The 16444-nt window shown below is 37.7% G+C and overlaps 1 protein-coding gene across 2 annotated transcripts in view; it reads left to right on the top strand.

Annotated features, from left to right (window-relative positions):
- LOC140742106 (bis(5'-adenosyl)-triphosphatase-like) overlaps positions 1-16444 on the top strand; it is a 946366-nt gene that overhangs the window by 178250 nt on the left and 751672 nt on the right. The gene's annotated exons all lie outside the window — the stretch shown is intronic.

Here is a 16444-nt window from a genome sequence, read left to right as displayed (position 1 = left end):
CTTGTTTGTATATTCTGGACCATTACTCCTCTATACTCCAACTCAGTAGCATGGGATTAGCTGGAGGTCGGGTGAAAGTGCTTCTGACCTCTTGCTTCTGTTATTTCTCGAGGCATCTCACATCTAACTCTTCAGATTTACAGCATTCATCTAGTTGAAGGCAATTACATTCTTTAAGAGGTATGTTTAGTTAAGTTTTTGTACATTTCCTTTGTTATTTCAGATTGTTAATTTATCGTTTCGTGTGTTTTTAATATTTTTTGTATTTTCAACTTGCTTTAGATTGTATTTAAATGTGAAGTAGGCTGTCCCTGTTAAAGGCCATTAGGGCAGTACTTGGTGCATGCACACAGGGTGTATTGGCTAAAGGACTGGTTTCTACCAGTGGCCCATTTTGTATATGGAACAGCTACATAATTGAATTCTTGAGGTATCGGACACCATGAGCTCAAGAGGGTTAGTCCAACCATGGAAGCACCATGGTAGAGTCACTGTGTAGCTCTCACTAGATTGAGCATAATTCAATGTAACTATTTATTTCCAATTTCCAAGTGGATCAGATAATGAAATTACAAGCCTAAAGGTAAAAATTAACTGTTTACAACTCAAGCACATCTTTTTTCTTTTCTTCACATAACTTATTAGTCAACATGTGCCTTTGCATTTTGGAAATTTAGATGTTTATTTTTCTCCACTCAGAGGATTTCTCCAATTAATTTGGAGAGAGCATATCCTTATAATAGTTGTCCTGTCCAAGACCGGAAGAAGCTGCAGAAGATCGTGAACACAGCCCAGCACATCATACAAACCAATCTTCCGTCCTTGGACTCACTTTACACCGCAAGCTGTCGGAGCAGTTCTGCCAGGATAATCAAGGACACGACCCACCAAGCCTACACACTTTTTGTCCCTCTTTCCTCAGGGAGAAGGTTCAGGAGCTTGAAGACTCGTCCGGCCAGATTTGGGAACAGCTTCTTTCCAACTGTGATAAGACTGCTGAATGGATCCTGACCCGGATCTGGGCCGTACCTTCCAAATATCCAGACCTGACTTTCACTACCTTACTTTCCCTTTTCTATGTTTTTTTTATTTACGATTTATAATTTAAATTTATATTATATGTACTATTGATTTGTACTCCAGGGAGCGCGAAGCGTAGAATCAAATATCGCTGTGATGATTGTATGCTCTGGTGTCAATTATTTGGCGACAATAAAGTAATAATAAATAAATAATATCCAAAAGTAGTTATTGTGTCTTCTAACATTTTGAAAAACTCATTACTCAGAATGAAATGATCACACAGCATTACATTTGAATTCTTCGATTCTGCAGTCTTGAATACTCAAAACAGGTAATTTTTATACAAAAGTTTAAACAGCAATCTAACTTAAATAAGGAACTGTATATAATTAGATTTAAATATACTTTCAAAACCAAAATCATTAATAATCTTTTTTTCTTGCAATGAGGTTTTCTTCTTCCTCCTAACCTGAACCAACTCCTCCTTTCTTGCACAATTGTTACTCTGAACGTTTTTGTGCTTTATCATTTGACAAGGTTTGTAGCTCTGTTTGCTGCTTGCTATTTGATCAGTCTAATGAACTCCCCAGAGGATATTGAATTTATTTATTGAAGTTTGGGCCCTCCATACTTCAGATTCACTCCCTTTGAGTGGTGGTTTTGTGATGGCAGCTTTGTGTGAAGAAAATGGAGAACCAGATAGCAACCCTTGAGTTGCCTATAGGAAAGGGGAAACCTGAAGGTGGGACAGTGGTTATAAAGCCAATAGCAAAAATAAGATTAATGTTACCTTTTGCATTTGTATTTTTATAAGAGGTGAGAAATCTTGGTCACAAAATAATGTGAAAGAAAAACTTAGTATTAATATAAATATTTGAAAAAGAAGCCAATTGTCTTGACATTCCTTGAAAACATTCCTGGAAATACAGTACATATTTTCTGGGCACTATTGCAATACTCTTGGCAAACTTGGTACATTTTCTGTGGACTTCTTAATATTAATTTTGTCATGCAATGGCAGTATAGAACAAATTAGAAAAATAAGACTGACAAGATTTATTTTGTGCAATTTTAAAATCTGTATATCTTCAGGCAATTTTTTTTACTTCTTGGTAATATTGCCTCTAGAAATGTATTTGCTTAAATACATCTTATTTACATCTACTTTTGAAATTAATTCATGTGGTAGCTATTGATAGCTTGCCTACTTCTCTTCTGTGACCCTTCCTGGTCAGTCTTTTTTAAGTCAAAGGTTGAACTGAGTCATCATGTTTCAGTTATGAAGGATTGTTTTCTGCAATGTATTTTAATAGAGTTCTGCAATAAATGTATCACCTTAACGGAAAAAAGTAATCATGCTGCAACTTAAATAGAAAAATAATGAAGCATATCAGTTGTGCAAATAAAATAAATGGAGTGTAGAGTGGGATGCAGACGTGTCTTCCTTAGACCTTGAAATAAAATACAACTCCTAGTGAGTAAATTTTTGAATGCCAACATATTTAAATATTCTCATCAACCGTGTAGGTGAAAGAAAGTACTTATCTTACGTAGTAAATATCCAAAAAATGTGATGCTGATGCTTTTTGGCTTTGTAACACTGCAGAGCACTTCAACAAACTGTAGCTGCCACCAGACTATGATAGTTTTAGCTCTTCTTACCACTGTTACAAGCCATCAACAATCTTCACAGAGGCAATTATAATCTGACAAGAAAACATTAAAAAATCCATAGTAGTAACATAATCTGTATGCATTAATGTTCCATGCTACATTAGTAGCACAGTCCTAATGTTCTTTGGAAGTTTCAAAAAGACATGCAGTATTCAAAAACATTTTTTGAAAGTATTTTATAAACTTCATTGTAGTACCTTCTCATTGATATTACAATTGATCTAAAAGTAAGCGTAAACTATTTCGCTCCTTGAGGCTGCTCCACCATTCAAGAATATTATGCTAATTTTGGCATCAATATTGTTTTATTGTACCATTTCCTTTATTTTCACTTTATTTTGGAATTCATTGGTATCAGTTTTGATTGCAAACAATATCTGAACTTCTACTTCTCTGCAGGGTAAAGAATTCCAAAGATTCACCAGTCTGAGAGAAGAAATTATTCCATTATTACATTCTTAAATGGACTGCATCTTATTTTGAGGCAACCCTTAGTTCTAGATTCCAAACTCAATGGGAATCACCTCAATACATCTGTTCTTTTGAGACATAAAAAATTGAGATGTCTGAATGCGGTAATCTTCCATTTTCCTAATCCCTAGAGAAAAATGGCCAATGGCACTCAATTTCTCGTAATATGAGAATCAGTATAGTGAATCTTTACTTCATTCCCTCTGTAGCAAGTATATCTCTACACAATACTCCAGGTATAGTCTCACCTTGTTCCCAAATGAATATATATTACCTCTATGTTGTAAACTATTATTCTTTTTATCAACTACACCTTTCGATAGACACCTAACAGCAGAAAAACAATTGGACATGATGAATAGAAGCAAATGAAATTTACTTTGCTGAAGATAATTGGTAGCAAAAATAAATATTTTAAAAAGGGATTGAACTGGTCTAAACAATTTCCTTGATAAATCTGAGGAAATTTCTTTTCAGATAAACATTGCAAAGCCAAAATGATTTAGAAAGTCTCATGGAAGGCTGCTTTCAAATCTTAATGCTATGAATAGAATGAAGAGATATGAAAACATAAGTAGAATGTATTTGTTAAGGTGGATAATATAACTGCAGAGGATTGTTTATCCTTTTTTTATGCAGCTTTGTATTTTGTTTTGTTGTTTGTAAAATCTATTTTTTCAATCAATAATACAAGTCAAATCCAGAAGCGAAACAGAAATGTGTTAATGAAGGGTTGAGTTTTTTCCACATCCATTTACTCTCTATCAAATTACATTGAGATTTTATTACTTGCACTCATATCACCAAAAGTAGGTAATTGTTCCTGGCATCGCCCAAATTGTAATTCACATTGTGAAAATCAGCAGTAAGTGTGCTGAGCCAGCAAACTCTTACCATGTGTAGATTTAACTTTACCACTCATTGGGAAATGAGTGTCTCAGTCAGCAAGCAAACCATACCTGTCCCCTAATTTTCCACCTATATCATATGACATTGCTCCATAATATAATTACACAATTTATTTTAATTTTATTTCACAAAATATGTCATTAGTTCTGTAGTCATTTATTAATACATTATTTTCATTTTCTCAAAATATGGAGCAGAACATTTTAAATTATGACTTAAATAATAAAATATTGTTTGCATCATTAAATTTAATGAGTTTGATCAAACCTAACAGTAAAATAAAAAGACTTCACTTTTAATCGCTGAGATTGACGAATTCATTTGCTTTTCAACAGTACTTGCACATTTGGACAAATAAAGGGTCATCCTCCAGAATTTGAATTTTACATACTTTAAAGGGACACCTTAAGTGCACAAGCATTATACACATTTACACACCTTCTCATTGTCCTTCATGTACTTAATATGTCATGGAGTCAAACCCTGTTTCTCCCTCCTTCCTTCCTCCATTTCATGCATGACTCAAGAAAACCCAAATGTTCTATAACCTTTGGAACACAGAATTAGGCATGAACAACTAATGTGTTAGTGCATTTGAAATTCATTTGTGATCCAGTCATCTTATTAAAAAAGTAATAATATGAGAAGACTGCTGAATGCATCTAATCCTCGCATGTATGCCAAGCAATTTCAAATGGAATATAAGGGTTCAGTGGAAAATTGTAAATGTATCTGATTACAGTATGTTCTCTGTAAAGTTTGCCAGTTAGCACATTCTATTCAGTATTGTTGAAATTCAGCATGAATGGATGGTGGATGATATTTAAGGTTTATGAGCATGTTTCATTCTTGAAATTATAGCTGTTCATTGGGTGCTTATAATGAGCTTTTCATTACCTTTCCTCAATATGTTTTCTTCTCAGAAGCTCAGTACCAATTTTTGATTGCTCTCAGCATCTTCAGCATTTTATAAGTACAATGATGTTAAATAAATATAAACTAAAATGTATGATAGCAGAAGTGCAGCTTGCACAAAAGAAAATCTTACTCCCATCTTAATGTCATTATTGTGTTGCCCAACCAAGACCAACCATGCTGTTCAGCGAATCACTGCACATCCCTGCAGTGCAGTTTTGAGAATGTACCCAAGCTAATTCAGGGTAAGTATTCTTTGCCTGCAACTAGAAGAGCAAATCATTTCACAGATTTGGAAAGTTTGTAGGAATGTATATTTGAACAGGGTGGAAAATAGTTACCACCATTTTATTTCAGGCAATTGAATACCCAGATGACCAAAGCAGAAAGAGGTCTTTTGCATATAGGAATCCTGAAAGCAATTTAATTCAAAAATGAAATCGTAATGAGAATCATTCACAAGCAAGTCTAATATCAGGACGTAGACGTTACATCAACTTCAAAGTTAACTACATAATCACATACCCTTTTAAATAGAAAGATTTGTACTTCTCTTTGTCAGTGGTCAAATTCTTCAAAACAACAATGTGAGTAACTGTAAGCACTGAAATTATAACAACCTTGATTAATTATTAAATGCTGTTTAACTTGCAATGTCATTGGCTCATGGGTGAATTTAAAAAAAAGGATCCCACCAGTGTTCCCAGCTCACCTTCTCTTTGTCAGCATGCCTCTCTTCAGCCTCCTCAACTGCCAAGTTGAGGTTAACTGCAAACTAGAGGATATTCTGTCTGGGTAATCTACAACCTCACGTCTCTTTTCCTTCTATTTCCACCCATCCCTTTTCTCTTCTCCTGATCGACCTGGCTCCCATTGTCTATGTCGCCTTCTCCACTTACTCCACATGCCTATCAACAACACACTCCTCCCCCTGGTTACCCTTCCCCATTACTTACCTTTACCCTCCCTAACTCCTTCTGTTTACACCATGTTTTGCCTTCCTCTCATATCAGATCCCATCAACTTCAAACTTTTGTGCTCAGTCCCCTGCTCTACTCACTTAATACTAGTGACTGTGAGGCTAAGCACAGCTCTAATGCCATATTTAAGTTTGCTGACAATACCACTGCTGTGAGCTAAGTCAATGGTGGTGATGAATTACCATATTAACATAGGAGGGAGACAGAAAATCTGGTTGAGTGGTGCCACAACAACCTCTCACTCAGCATCAGCAAAACCAAAAGAGCTGATAATTGACTACAGGAGGAAGAAACTGGAGGTCCATGAGTCACTCCTCATTAGGTGATCAGAGGTGAAGAGGATCAGTAGCTTTTAATTTCTTGGGGTTATCATTTCAGGCAGTCTATCCTGGGTCTAGCACATAAATACCATTACAAAGAAGGTACTGCAGCACCTCTATTTTCTTACAAGTTTGTGAAGATTCAGCATGACATCTAAAACTTTGACAAACTTCTATAAATGCTTGGATGAGAGAATACTGGCCAGTTGCAACATGATCTGGTAAGAAACGCCAATCCCCTTGAATGAAAACCCTTCAAAAAGTAGTGGAAACAGCCAGTCCATCACAGGTAACGCCTTCCCCACCGCTGAATGTATCTACAAAGAATACTCTCACAGGAAAGCAGCATTGATCATCAGGGACCCCACCACCTAGTTCATGTTCTCTTCTCACTGCTGCCATCAGGAAAGAATGAAAAGGAGCCTCAAGACCCACACCACCAAGTTCAGAAAAAGTTATTACCACTCAACTGTTAGGCTTTTGAACCAGAGGGGATAACTTCACTCACCCCCCAAAAAAACGGAACAGATTCCACAACCTATGGACTCATTTTCGAGGACTCTACAACTCAAGTTCTCAATATTTATTACTTATTATTGTGATATTTTTTCTTTTCTGTGGTTACACAATTTGTTGTCTTTTTCACATTGGTTGTTTGTCCATCTTTGTTGTACACAGTTTTTCATTGATTCTATTGCTTTTCTTTGCGTTTACTGTGAATGCCTGCAAGAAAACTGATCTCTGGATAGTACATGGTGACATAAATGTAACTTAGTAATAAATTTACTTTGACCTTTGAGCTTTAATCACTTCCATTCATCACCCCCAACTTCTGACATGTTTCCCATTCTCCCCTTGCCATTTAACTATCAGTCCTTCTCATCTGGATCCATCGATCAGGAAGAAAAATGTTTGTCAAATAGTGCTTATTGCCAGCAGATAGTTCTGTGTTTACCAACTGTATGTGGGTAATTTCAATTCTGACTTTAGTCACATTTGCAGAGCAGATTCAGAAACATTGTTGGATATATGAATGGATATCATGTGCCATTTTTTTGACTTCCTGCTCCATTGCATATCTCAGCAATAAGTTCAAGGATAGAGCTCAGTTACGCTGAGCTGAATAGCTTGATGTACATTTCACCCAATCCTTTAACTTAATAATTGAAAAAAATCAGTATAGATAAATCATTTCACCTTATTCTGTATTCAGTGTTAAGGTCAGGTCATGTTTGACTAACTTCATTGAATTTTTTGAGGAGTTAAATAAGGAAGTCGATAAGTGCAGTGCATTCAACACAGTCTTTGTGGATTTCAACAAAACCTTTCTCAAGGTGCTCTATGGTAAGCTGCTCCATAAAACAAAGGTATAAGGTATCTGAGGGAAAATGATAAATTGGGAATTGTTGGGAAGGAAGCTGACAGGCATGATTCACTCTTGTTTTCTTTTGTGAATGGAAGGCTGTTACTGTAGGCTCAGTTTTCAATCCCTTACAAGAGAAAATCTGCAGATGCTGGAAATCCGAGCAACACACACACAATGCTGGAGGAACTCAGCAGGCCAGGCAGCGTTTATGGAAAATTGTACAGCTGTGGTTTCAGGCTGAAACCCTTCGGCAGGACTGGAGAGAAAAAAGCTGAGGAATAGATTTGAAAGGTGGGGGGGAGGGGAGAGAGAAACAGCAGGTAATAGGTGAAACTTGGAGAGGGAGTGATGAAGCAAAGAGGTAGTAAGTTGATTGGTGAAAGAGACAGAAGGCCATGGAAGAAAGAAAAAAAGGGGGTGGAGTGGGGGAGAAGGGGTTGAAGCACAGAAGGAGGTGATGGGCAGGCAAGGAGATAACACGAGAGAGGGAAAGGGTATGGGAAATGGTGAAGGGGTTGGTGGAGACATTACTGGAAATTTGAGAAACCAAAGTTCATGGAGGCTACCCAAACAGAATATAAGGTGTTGTTCCTCCAACCTAAGTGTGGCCTTATCCCGACAGTGGAGGGATATTGGAATATTGGAATGGGAATGGGAAGTGGAATTAAAATGGGTGGCCACTGAGAAATCCCGCTTGCTCTGGTGGACAGAGTGTAGATGCTTGGTGAAGCGGTCTCCCAATCTATATCGGGTCGCACCAATATACAAGTGGCCACACCGAGAGCACTGAGCACAGTATATGACTCCAACAGACTCACAGGTGAAATGTCGCCTCACCTGGAAAGACTGTTTGGGGCCCTGAATGGCAGTGAGGGAGGAGGTGCAGGGGCAGGTGAAGCACTTGTTTCGCTTGCAAGGATGAGTGCCAGGAAGGAGAACAGTGGGAAGGGACAAATGGACAAGGGAATCGCGTAGGGAGCGATCCCTGTGGAAGCAAAAAGTGGGGGAGGGTAAGGAAAGATGTGTTTGATGATGGAATCCAGTTGGAGGTAGCAGAAGTTTCAGAGAATTATATGCTGGCTGCGGAGGCTGGTGGGGTGGTAGGTGAGGACAATCCCTTGCAGTTTGTTGTGCACCTTAATGATTGGTACTTAAATATTACATGCATATAGAGAGATTAGTGGGAGAAGCAAAAATTGACTGTTCAGTTGAAAGGAGGAAAGCTTTTGACTTAAGTAGGATATCAATGGTCTGTTTAGTTGGGCAAAATCCCATTGCCACTATATAAAAAGCGCCTGGATTTTATTTGAAAAGCCATGACCTGAATGCATGCTAGAATATCTGTTTAGGTTGGATAGCTCTTTCATGAGACACAGACATAATGGGTGGAATGGCCATCCTCTGTATCATAACTTTTCCACAATGGGGGTTGTAATTAGTTTAATCAACAAATTGAACACAAAAATTACCCGTTTGTCATTGAAATGAGAGAAAACTTGAGTGAAAGAAAGTAAAAAGTAAAATATAATAACAGTTAATAGGAGGAATATTCCCTACTCTGTGTCTATTCCCAATGTGTTCTTTCTCTACGATGTGTTCTTTTTCACCTGAAACTTCTTCATAAATTAGTTTAAAGCCTCCCCGACAACTGGCTCAAGTTGGGTTGAAGTAAAACTCTAATGTAAAATCCAACTATTTTCTTCACTCTCTTTACAAAGATGTAATTTTCTGGTTGAAAGTATCCATGGCCATTCCCATAAAATCAATGTTTACGAGATGAATTTTGATTGTTGCTACTTTATGTGCCACATTATAAAACAGTCATTTAACCTTGTGATTGTAATGGAAGCAGACAACCTCTCCAAAGTAAGAGGGAAGGAAACTCATATCTTTCCATTCACTTGGCCTGAATAATGTCTGTAAATTGATCTGAGAAACATTGCAGCATTAAAAGTGAATGGCAGATGAGGACTGGATTGTAACATTTCCCAGCAGACAGCTTTCATTTTTCCTGCACTGGTATTTTTCACTTCTCAATTTATCTGAGAGATAGGCCATCATACTGAATGTCTGAGGCTTTCAGAATAGATTGAGGCAGCAGTGTTCAGTCACAAAAAAAGTACTGGAATTTTTATTGACATTAAAAGGCAAACATCAATCAATGTGATGATTTAACATTTTGTAATTAATTTTTATTCTAGCATCGTCTAGAGTACATTGAAAAAATTACAGCGTAACTTCTTAAGAAATTTTGGAGGTTAAAATTTTATATATATCAGCAGAATATTTCTTACAAAATACCTTTGTACTTTTAACTTGTATCTGTTACAAGACTTTTAAGATATAATACATTTAATTCTACAGTCCATTCATACTGCATTTCTTGTGAAATTACAGCTCTTGTTTGAATGATTTGTTCTCAGAAATGTAGTTCCATTAAATCAATAACTGCTTGGGAAAAGAGGCTGGTTTCAGTGCTTCACCTTGATAGAATCGACCTTGGAACAAATTAGGACACATTCTAAAATCAACTTTCCAGTATGGTATCATTCCTGCTCACTACCTGGTAATGAAAAAGTAAAATTACAACTGGATTGTATCATCACTGATCTTCAATCTTACTTGCATTACTTATTTATAGTGCAGAGAATAAGAAACAGAATCAGAATCAGTTTTATTATCACCGGCATGTGTTGTGAAATTTGTTAACTTGGTGGCTGCAGTTCAATACAATACATAATATAGAAGGAAAAAAAGTAAATACACCATTTACAGTATATGTATATTGAATAGATTAAAAATCGTACAGAACAGAAATAATATATATGAAAAAAGTGTTCACGAGTTCAATGTTCATTTAGGAATTGGATGGCAGAGGGGAAGAAGCTGTTCCTGAATCGCTGAGTGTGTGCTTTCAGGCTTTTGTACCTCCTACCTGATGGTAACAATGAGAAAAGGCCATGTCCTGCGTGCTGAGGGTACTTAATAATGGACGCTGCCTTTCTGAGATACCGCTCCTTAAAGATGTCCTGGGTACTTTGTAGGCTAGTACCCAAGATGGAGTCAACTAAATTTATGAACAATTTTTACATGATAGCATTCATTTTATTTCTGTTTTTTAAAGTCTTCTCATTTGAGGGATAACTCATATTATTTGATTCACTAATATATCATGTAATCTGGTGAATTCTCAGAGCACCAATACTCAATCCATCCTTGCCTATAGAAAACATCCTTAAACACATGTGGTAGAAATTGATCATCGCTAAGAACCTTTGCTTATTCTGTGCTCGTTTTTTAGAAAGCTATCCTCTTGTCTGAAGTTGGATGGTAATGTATATCATTCTGGAACAATGTTTCTCCTACAATTTTGCTATTCCCAATTTTGTTTTCATTCCTCTTTGCATCTGCTGTCATATTTTCCTTTTGGTCTTTCAGTGAGACAATCTTTGGCTTTGACTGACTGGTAACACTCATGCAGGGATTTAAGCTCCCTATCCAGTTCTGCACTCAAAATGTTGATGGGCACATTAATGTAGCACAAAGGAAGTGCCATACTTTAGGCTATTTATTCAACCATATCCCCAGATTTTCTAAAGAATGAATACAAAAATGATATTGTGAGGTTGAAAGCGGTGCAATATAAATGTCCTTTCTTCCTTCTTTATATCCCTACTCCTCAACTACTTCCAAAGTATTGTTTTGAGTCAGCTTACAGAGGGGAGGTGCAGCGGCTAACGGACTGGTGCAGAGCCAACAACCTGTCTCTTAATGTGAACAAAACAAAAGAGATGGTTGTTGACTTCAGGAGGGCACGGAGCGACCACTCCCCGCTGAACATCGACGGCTCCTCGGTAGAGATCGTAAAGAGCACCAAATTTCTTGGTGTTCACCTGACGGAGAATCTCACCTGGTCCCTCAACACCAGCTCCATAGCAAAGAAAGCCCAGCAGCGTCTCTACCTTTTGCAAAGACTGAGGAAAGTCCATCTCCCATCCCACATCCTCATCACATTCTATAGTGGTTGTATTGAGAGCGTCCTGAGCAACTGCATCACTGCCTGGTTCAGAAATTGTACCATCTCGGATCGCAAGACCCTGTAGCAGATAGTGAGGTAAGCTGAGAAGATCATTGGGGTCTCTCTTCCCGCCATCACGGACATTTACACTACACACTGCATCCGCAAAGGAAACAGCATTATGAAGGACCCCATGCACCCGTCATACAATCTCTTCTCCCTCCTGCTGTCTGGGAAAAGGCTCCGAAGCATTCGGGCTCTTATGACCAGACTATATAACAGTTTCTTCCCCCAAGCTATCAGACTCCTCAATACCCGAAGCCTGGACTGACACCTTGCCCTACTGTCCTGTTTATTATTTATTGTAATGCCTGCACTATTTTTGTGCACTTTATGCAGTCCAGTGTAGGTCTGTAGTCTAGTATAGCTTTCTCTGTGTTTTTTTTATTACATAGTTCAGTCTAGTTTTTGTACTGTGTCATGTAAACCATGGTCCTGAAAAACGTTGTCTCACTTTTACTATGCACTGTACCAGCAGTTATGGTCAAAATGACAATAAAAGTTGACTTGACTTGACTTGTTTTTTTGCTCCTTTTAATGGTTTATATCTCCATTTTATATACAAAAATATACAATATACAACCTGAAATTCTTGTTCTTCGCAAGAAGAGGGCAGAGCTTAGTGGTGATTACGCTAAATGGTGACTCCTTTGCTTGCATCTTCAGAAACAGCTTTATTTCTGTCTTTGATATCTATTTTTTTCCTTTTTAAGGTTCTTTTGAAGACCCTGACCTGGAGTTTACACCCTGACTTTGGTTCTTTGTGGGAATGGGACCCACTGTCAGGGCCTCACAACCGGCCATTTTTTGATATCCCAAGGATGCATCCTGGAAGGTTTGTGCACCTTCAGAGTGCCAGATTTTCGTGGCTCTGGAGGTGGGCTGATTCAGAGTTGGTGCTGCCGACTGATGCGTCACGGGAGGGCAAGGACGGTCGGAAGCAGCGGGCTTGCTGTTGGCTGTGTGCCCAGAGGCACAGAGCTCGGAAAAAGCGACGCAACAGACTTTTAACACCATAAATCAGCAAGTTGTTTTGTTATGTCTCCCCTCTCGCTGTGAAATGGGGACACCTTATTAGGGAGAGAGAAAGCCTGTGGTATGTCAAATTCCAGGTGAATGAGTAGTCTTTAGGGTACTGCAAGTCTGTGCTTTGCTGCACGCTTGAGTGCTTGGTGGAGGAGGGGTGTCGTAGGTGGGGATGAGCTTGGGGGAGGCTTTGAGGTTCTAACATTTATCTATCATTCATTCTTTGGAGCACTCAACTGTTTTCATGGATGTTTGCGAAGTAAAAGGAGTTTCAGGATGTATATTGTATACATTTCTCTGACGTTAAATGTGCCTATTGAAACCTATTGACAAACACAAAAACAGAAGAGTTCCCTAAAGAATGAGTGACAGTAAAAACACGAGACCTCCAAAGCCCTCCAACACCCCCCTTCCACACTTACTTAAGCAAAAAAAAAGCATCGGCACCCTCCACCCACCAAGCAAGCAATAGCAAAGCTCCCAAGAAAGACCATGATCTGCAGTTCAACAATAACATCGTTCACATGACAATTTGACACACCACAGACTTTCCTTCTCCCTCTCCCTAATAAAGGGACAAAGAGGTGTCACCAAGAGGGGAGATCAATGAAAACAAAACTCTCCTGATTTTCACTGTTAAAGTCTGCCGTGTTGCTGTTTTCCTGAGTTCTCTGACTCGAGAATGATCCGATTACAGAGCTCTAGCAGCTGATCCGCTGACCCCGATGTTCCGTTTTGTCCTGCAACACTGCAGTGGGTGGCACTGGCTTAGCGTTAGCTCATCTCCAGGCCACAAAGCCTCAGAACTCTGAGGAAGTGCTTGTCTTCTCGGCCATGTCCTTGGGATATTGAGAAATGGGCAGTTGGTGAGCCCCAAATGTAGGTCCCATCGCCGCATAGAACTGAAGCTTGAGTGTAGCTCTAGGTCAGGGTCTTCAGCAGAACCTCATCCACCTTGAAAAGGAAAAAGGGAGACATTTAGTTAATAACTGAAGTGATCATTTGACATTTTTTTGCAGTCGTTTTGGTCATGGTATATTGTATTTTCTATCCAGAGAGCTTGCAACATTCTCTTGTACTTTTTGTTGTCCAAACTTTGCATCCTTGGAAAATTGCTGACCATCGGTTTTCTTTATATTCTTTCAAAATTACAAATACAATAGCAGGATCTGTTGACTTGATTGATTGAGTATAGATTAATTTGTATATCAATTTTAATTCACTTTTGTTACAAACCATTACTTTGATCTTCCTGAATTTCAATGGTACCATACCCACATAAGGTCAAGTTTGGTGCCACAAAACAACCAAGAATTGTACCGAAGATCTAGAGGAGTGGAATGTGAGTTTCTATTTTTCTCTAAAAAGTGTAACCTTCTCAATTTTCCAGCGAGTTTCAAAGACTGAATTAATTGAAAAATACAGATGTCTGGTTGTTCACAGGAAAGTATCCCCAATGTAAAATAATGGTTAGGGTGTATTCAAGTATCAACAAGGGACATGAACTCATTTGTAATTCATTTCTGACCATCTGTTCATTTGTACAATATTAATAAAAGGAGGCAATTTTCCTGCTTTGTTTCTCTTCATGAAAAATGTATGCCATTGCATCAGGGTGAGCTGACTACATGAATTAAGAGGCAGTTCCAAAGAGCAATTGTTGTAGAGTGTTACAGGTATAATGAAAACCAAGGATGTTTGTCAGAGATCCAGAAAGGACAAAACAAAAATCTACCATTTTCTAGTAGAAAGAATAGAGACTGCTCGCATAAAGTAATATTTCATTGGACTGAAATGATATGGACAATAAAAGCTCATAATTTCATTTTATTAAAGTGTCTCACTAATTGGATGTTTCTATACATTGCATTGATCAGCTCATTCCCCATGCTAGTATGCTTAGACACTGAGCTTGTCTATGAGTGGAGAAGACCTAAGTGTGAATGGAGCCTAGGGAGCCTAGTTTAAAGTCATTAGTTAATCCTCTGTCACTCATGGCTAATCTTTCTTAGTTCTATTCTTGTGCACTTCACTTGATTGAGTAGGTCAACAAAGACACTCGCAAATTTCTTTAGATGCACCATGGAAAGCATTCTAACTGACTGTATCACTACCTGGTGTGGGGGGTAGCTACTGCACAGGATTGACAGAAGCTGCCGGAAGTTGTGAACTCAGTCAGCTCCATCATGGGTACTAGCCTCCATAGGATCCAGGACATCGTCAAGGAGTGATACCTCCAAAGGGTGGCATCCATCTAGACCCCCATCACCCAGGACATGCCCTCTTCTCATTGCTATCATCAGGGAGGGGGTGGAGGAGCCTGAAGGCCCACAGACAATGATTCAAAAACAACTTCTTCCTCTCTGCCATCAGATTTCTGAATAGACATTGAACACATAAACACTACCTCACTACTTTTCCCCCTTCTATTTATTTATTTATATAAATTTCTTACTGTAATTCAGTTTTTAAATTATTATTTATTGCATTGCACTGCTGCTGCTGCAAAGACACAGATTTAACGACATATGCCAGTGATATTAAACCTGATTCTGATTGTACCCAATGAACATTCTGCAGTGGATTCTGTCTCTATCCAAAACTTCGTTCAGACGTTTAACAAGAATTGGATATTGTTGCAATTAATTTTGTTTCTGGTGTAAATGTAGTATGAAAATCGTGAAGAACTTAATGTTAGGTGTAATTTGTAGAGAGCTATATGTTGTTTTGCTGCCAGGTAGAAGATATTTTGCTGGCACAATTTTAAATCACAGATTTTGAGCATTTTTTAACCTTTATTTGTAATTATGTATTACTCATATGTCTCCAACATTGTCTTTTTCATTCATTTGTTGTTCTGTAACTTTTCAGCTGACAGGGTTACCACCTTTGTTGTCTGATCTCCCCATGTCTCAACCTTAACATGGACCTCCCCTTTTATTTTCTCCACCTCTCTTCCCTTTCTCAGTAATTTAAAGCTGTTTTTATTTCCTCAGTTCTGCTGAAAGGTTATTGATCTGAAATGTTCATTTTGTTTCTGCTTCCACAGATGCTGCTTTATCTGTTGAGTATTTACAATAAGTTTGGACTGTGTTTTTCTTTTCATCGCCCTTGGATTAGTTATTTAATAGACTGACTCAGAAATATTCATGGTTTCTTGGTGTATTTTTGCCAAATAAAGGCCCCATTTTGAAATTTCTTGTTGTGGTTTTTTTATTGGTATTGTAGTGTGTGAAATGTTTTCATTTAATATTTAAGGAAAATGCGTTGATTTTAATAACAGCATCAGAAAGCTATTTATCTTACAAACCAAATTACATAATTTTTTTTGGAATTAAATTGCACTGCTGCTTCAAATATATGACCATTTCACCAATAAAAATATTTTTGTAAAATCTAAAGAAATAAACAACTTCTGATAACTATGTTTTAAAACTGTCTACACAAAAAACTCTCCTCCCAAATATTCCAAGGTATTAAAATTCTTAAAAATCAGCAAATATATTTCAAAGTAAGCTTCCTATTTATCTTTATTTCAAAACTCTGAATGGAAGTTTTTTTTTCCGAATAAGGAAAATTGATCCTTGGCTATTTCAGGGGATTAAGCAAAATAAATTAAAGAAGTACTGGTAGTTTCTAATTAAAGGATTTTAAACTTCGGTGTGGAAAATGATAAAATGGA

Source organism: Hemitrygon akajei, chromosome 19 (assembly GCF_048418815.1).
Source record: "Hemitrygon akajei chromosome 19, sHemAka1.3, whole genome shotgun sequence".
NCBI classification, from domain to species: domain Eukaryota; kingdom Metazoa; phylum Chordata; class Chondrichthyes; order Myliobatiformes; family Dasyatidae; genus Hemitrygon; species Hemitrygon akajei.
This window is presented reverse-complemented; position numbering and strand designations above follow the sequence as displayed.